The sequence below is a fragment of the Octopus bimaculoides genome, chromosome 2, assembly GCF_001194135.2.
Source record: "Octopus bimaculoides isolate UCB-OBI-ISO-001 chromosome 2, ASM119413v2, whole genome shotgun sequence".
In the NCBI taxonomy this organism is placed as follows: domain Eukaryota; kingdom Metazoa; phylum Mollusca; class Cephalopoda; order Octopoda; family Octopodidae; genus Octopus; species Octopus bimaculoides.
Genome location: NC_068982.1, coordinates 176451539 through 176457494, shown reverse-complemented (window position 1 = coordinate 176457494; position 5956 = coordinate 176451539). Strand labels below are relative to the sequence as shown.

The 5956-nt window shown below is 35.4% G+C and overlaps 1 long non-coding RNA gene across 1 annotated transcript in view; it reads right to left on the bottom strand.

Annotated features, from left to right (window-relative positions):
* The window catches only part of LOC128247124 (uncharacterized), a 74357-nt gene that overhangs the window by 2069 nt on the left and 66332 nt on the right, over positions 1-5956 (bottom strand). The window contains exon 2 of the long non-coding RNA XR_008263549.1: positions 4956-5021. This is a non-coding gene — a long non-coding RNA (uncharacterized LOC128247124). The remainder of the gene's footprint in view (positions 1-4955; positions 5022-5956) is intronic.

Genomic DNA, 5956 nt, shown 5'->3' with positions numbered 1-5956 from the left:
TATATATATATATATATATATATTCTGTTATGCGTCTCAACCCAAAGGCTGTGGCCATGCTGGTGTTCTGTTATCAACTTTTCTGTGGCCATTCTTATATAACCGGCTTTTGGTGAAGAGCGAGTCCGATATTGCTACCGTCTTTTGAGTTCATCTGCGACTTTGGAGCAGGGGCCAAGTTGCTTCTTGAAAACATTAACTCCCTACCTCATGTAGATCTCTCTAATGTTTTGGCAAGGTATTAAATAGACGTGTGCCCTTGAATCTCAAGGTATTTCAGTACAAGTTCGTGGTAAGGTGTGTAACTCGATTGCATCGATCCCAGTAATCAATTGGCACTTATCTTATCGACCCCGAAAGGGCAGCAAATACCCATACAAAAAGAATCACGCATGCACTATATACTTGCATGAAGTATAACGAAAGAAAAGAATATCGAGAACACAGTGTAAGTATTTTATACTTATTGGTATGTGTATCTCAGCATCTGATCTGTCAGCATTCGGTTGTTTTTCTGTTAGTGCCATGCATATTGTTTGATTACACGTAACTAAGTCTCTCTGGTATGGAGTTTTGTGTTGGTGGGACGCCAGAAGGCTCCTGACATTCAGCACGAATACAGTTCTGACATATAGGGTGTCAGTAGTGGTCACTGGTCTGATATATGTAGAGGCATTAGGGGTGCCCATCTTAGATGTTCCGTTGTTTGTGGTAGTCTTGAATACGTGTTTATCAGACTTTGTCTTATGAAGCCAGTATATATTTGAGGATACATTTGAGGATGATATAGGCTACTATACCTTGCAGTTCCAGTGACTGCCACAAGAATCTGTTTTTGGTCGTGCATACGTATGCTGACTACTTTACTTTGATAGTTACTGGGCTCCTTAGGGAAATATCGTTTGCCGTGTGAAGTTATAAATAACCATGCTAAATTGTTTACTTTGCAAATACGATTAACTATTTGCAACTATTTACATTTCATTTTCGGACTTGCACTTTATTTCCACAACGCCAGTATTATGATATTTATACAAGTATGCTCAAAATGTAAATTTAAACTGGTTTGTTGATATAAGCAGCCATCGACGCTTTTCCTTATTTGCTTTTAATCACGTCTGTTGTTTATAAACATATTCCATACAAATAAACGATCAAAAGCAATGAAAAAGAAAAACGTAATTCGGTTGCTGCTACTGTCACGCTTCTAGTAGTCATAAAAGAAATAAATGTAATAGTTCCCTGAGGGCGACGAACGCGGCACTTTACTAAAGCGAAAGTAAAAAAAAAACAATAAAAGGACGTCGTAAGATGTTTACAAATTGAATGCATGCTAACTAAAAATTTAAAAGCGTATAAACGGAGACCATTATAAATCATTACCCTCACAGATTAGTCACATCGGATCAGTCAGGAAACCCTACAAGTCTAAGATCGCTCAGACTACCAAGGGCAAATGACAAGCCGACAGAGGACCTAATGTTGTTCATATGTCTTTGTTCTTTATGCCGTTTTATAAAATGCTTTTTCTTTTGTTTGTTTGTTTATTTTTACCTCCCTGGGGCTATTTAGTGTGTAGCTTGTCTTTACAGCTTTATATCGTAGTTCACAGAGTTGTGGTTGCTGCATTTATTATGTTGATAAACAAAAGACAACTGTCAAACATGAGGGCAAAAGAAGTGAGAAATAGTATTTGAATAGAAGTCCACAAATCATAAATACTATCGATACTCAACCGAATAAAATTTTGTAGCATACATTTGTGAAGGATAGTCATAACTTACGCATGCAGAAGAGATGCATACTGAAAGTTTAATCGTTATGTCGACCGAATATCGAACAGCATTTATATGACGCTATTACGCACCAACATACACAATAGAAACTGTCGTGCTGACAAATTCTTTTGTGTATCTGCGACCACATTATCTATTATTATAGATAACGTGTTAAACAAGCATGGTATTAACAAACATTTAAGCAACTTTCTTTGAAACCATGAGCAGAAGCATCGTTCAAGGAGACACTCTGTCTTTAGATTTCGTATTAATAATAAAGTAATTTCTCATAATAAATAGGGTGACTTGATGTAAAATGGGATCCTTCAGATATTTAATGTATGGGTTCTCTAGCAAATTATGTTAGGAAAAATTGCCATCTGGAGAGAATAAAACTATAGCTTGGAAATTAAATGAAGAAAAATATTCATTGTAAACACTAAAATCCCAAATACCAATGAATGTGAAATTATCATGAATTCAAATTAAATTTTGCTTACAAATTAAAGAGACTTTTAAGAAACAGCTGCAGTACAATGTATCTTAATCGGTTTATCTTTCATTTCTGTCCATGTAATGAGCCGTGGGTGGTTAGCGTGACTAAACAAATTTCCTACTCATGTATGGACTCTGAGTGAAAATAACATGTGCAAGGAATAATATAAATGCAGTGATTAAACTGAGAGACGACCTTTTGTTACCAATTTGGTTTACTCGGAACTTATCATTCTACACCACTCGTACAATATTATATGAAGGGGAAAAGAAAAGAAAAGGAAATAGACGAAAAGAAATGAAAAGCTGCAAATGTTTAATATACGAAAATGTATAACAGGAAACGAGCGTCAGCAAGATCACTTCAATATAATCAATCGACATGCAAGAAATAATAGCCAGGTCTCATTCAAAGTGAACCATACTGTTTTGAAAAGGAAGCACATATCGGAAAAATATTGTTTTAGATGCACAACGCCCCACGAAATATGAAAAAAAGACAAGTTATGGCAATTTCAAAAGTACATTGAAACACAATGCTTCTGGTATCATTTCTTTATTTTTGGTTTAAAAAAAAAGGCATTGGACCTCAATAAAAGACGAACAGTGGATGAAAATTCTGAAATATGATCCACAAAATTTCTTGCATGTCGATTGATTATATTGAAGTGATCTTGCTGACGCTCGTTTCCTGTTATACATTTTCGTATATTAAACATTTGCAGCTTTTCCTTTCTTTTCGTCTACACAAAATCACTAACAGAAGCTAGTGAGGCTACTCAAAATGACTTCTGGTAATAGCTAGTTTGCCGGTGATACATAAGTTTTCCTATCATATATTGGCTCGTATTTAGAGAACACTATGCTTCATGTGCTCCGACGAACTTGCTATAATTGGTTACAAAATCATTAGAAAAGATATTCTAATAAAGGAGAAAGAATAAGTGGATACGGTTTGATTTATTTCAGCCTGTCCATGCGTTTGTGTGTAATTTTCTTGTCTTCCTGATTTGTTTTACAACGGTTACTTACTGAAATAATTAAAATCTAAAAATATCTAAATACCTATTGATCTCAGAAACCCGTATATACTGAGGACTCCGCAGTATACATTTACATATATTAACCAAAAAAACTGCGATATACTGAGTGCGCGATAGGTGAACCGCAATATGGCGAGGGATTACTGTACACTATACTTTGACCGCAATTCAAAAGTTGACTCTGCGGTTTTAGTATTTACTCCGCCCTCATTCACGTCCTTCCTTACCTGCATGTTTATAATTTCTAATAACCGTGATCTAAAGTCTTTCTTCATTTCTGTGTTGACAAGTTTTTTCGTTGACAAGTTGTTTCTATCAATGATCGAAAATGCTCAACTTTAAACCGAACTTGTGTTTTTCACTAGCCAGCTCCAGTCAACATTATCTAAATATCAGCTATTTAAACTTGTAACCTGAATATAGAGCACCAACTTAATTTTAAATCATTAATTATACGATAGTGTAATTTCTATCACTTATATGAGTTAACTGATATAGAAATTCAAGTTTAATCAATATCAGACGAAACTAATAGTTTTGTGCGGATTAAATTTCAACAATATAACTTGTTATCAGCAACATGGCTTCTAAATATTTACAGCCTAGTATCAGATAAATGGCTTGATTTGGTGATTAACAAGACAAAATAAACTTTGCAATTTAAGATTGAACCGGTGTGAACTTACAGGTTTGATAATACTTAATCATTATTGGGTCCATCACTTTTATCATGAATGACATGTGAATACATTTAATGGTAGATGAATAGAATACAATTTGACGTTCCTTTAATTATTTGTACTAGATAGAAGGAATAGATTTGCATTTGTTATACATTTATAATTAACTGTATAGTTGATTGTGATAGTAAAGCGCTACGCTATGAAATATTTTGTACAAGAATTTAAAGGTGTAATATTCAATATACATGGCTGCTGCAGTAATTGGAGTTACACTGTGAATTAAGAGTTGCTCTTGATTCATCTCTGCCTACTCCAGTTTTGATACTTGTTTATATTTACGACTGTTTATCATTTAAGGAGATGCTTCGAAACCAACTTTCTGTATTTTCGTTCTGTTGAATTCCACTACGGTTATACAAGCTCTTATTTCATTTCTGTTAGTTTCATTCTCGCTGTAAATAATGTTTATTCTGACTAGGCGGTCCACGAACGCAATCAGTCACAGATATTGATTGTTCCATTATAAAGCTATAGCTTTAGAATCTATCTAAAGTTGTCTCTCTTTTGTATCTTCTATTGCAGAAGGCTAAGGAGTCAGAAACGCGTCTGAATGTCGGAATCTTTTTCTCCAAGGTGAATTTACCTTTAGAACTTAAAATATGTCACTAACGTATGTCAACTAACCTGAAGTTCGTTTATTCCTCATGACTGCTAAGGGTTGATAGAAATGTATACAGGCATACATACATACATACATACATACATACATACATACATACACATACTCACACACGCACTCTCACACACACACACACACACACACATACGTCTTTCCTCCTATTTCGTCTTCCCTGACTTTTACAAGTAACAAAGGTGATACAGTACATATTGGCTGTCATCCAATTACTGTGGACTACATTGTAAAAAGACTTTTTGAGAATAAATGCGTCTCTTACCTCTGCGATTCGCTAGATCTCGTACATGCTTCAAAACAACCAATATAGCCAAGCGAGTTCGGACATCTATAATACATAAGACAAGTAGACTTAGAAATCGAGAGAGTGGGAAAGAAATAGCAAAACAGAGATGGTGCAAAGAGAATTATGAGAGAGGGTGACTGAGAAGGAGTAAAGGGTAACAGGCTGAGAGAAAGGAAGAGAAAGAGAGTATGCAACGGAAGATAATACAACTTTTCAGGAAGTTTTCCAAACTGATGTCTGAACCATACGTTAAACATCGTTCTCATATAAAGCTAATAAAACTCTTTTATTATCTAACTGTTATTTTTATTACAGGGCATCTTAGGTTCTTCTCGTTACTGCTGGCACTTTTTTTTTCCTTTCTGTTATTTTCGTTGTTCTGTTTTTTGCTGTAGGCGTTATTTCCGATGATGTTACTGCTCCTTCTTCTTACTACTACTACTACTACTACTACTATTATCACTACCACTACCACTACCACTACTACTATTACTACCACTACCACTGCTGCTGCTGCTGCTTTGTAGTTGCTCTGCTTTTCAGAGTGTTTCGTTGTTAATTTTTTGTCACTACGATTATTGCTGATGTTGTCAGCATATTAATTACTATTGTCATCGTTGACAGCATCGACATCTTCATCATCGCCATATTCATCATCATCATCATCATCATCATCAGTATCCGCAGCAGCAGCTTCTCTTCTTCTTCTTCTTCTTCTTCTTCTCTTTCATCCGCTTTCCTCCTCCTTTCTCTCCTCTTCATTTTCTCATAGCTTCCTTCTTTTCCTTCTCCCCTCCTCCTCCTCCTCCATTCTAGGAGTTTTTATTATGCATACCTGAGACGCTCTCATGTGAAGGACTGTGGTCCGTTGCGAAATGGCGTTCATATACTCACAACGTACGTTAATATACGCACATATTTACATACAGGCATACACGCGTAAACATAAACTCATCTATCTATCTATCTATCTATCT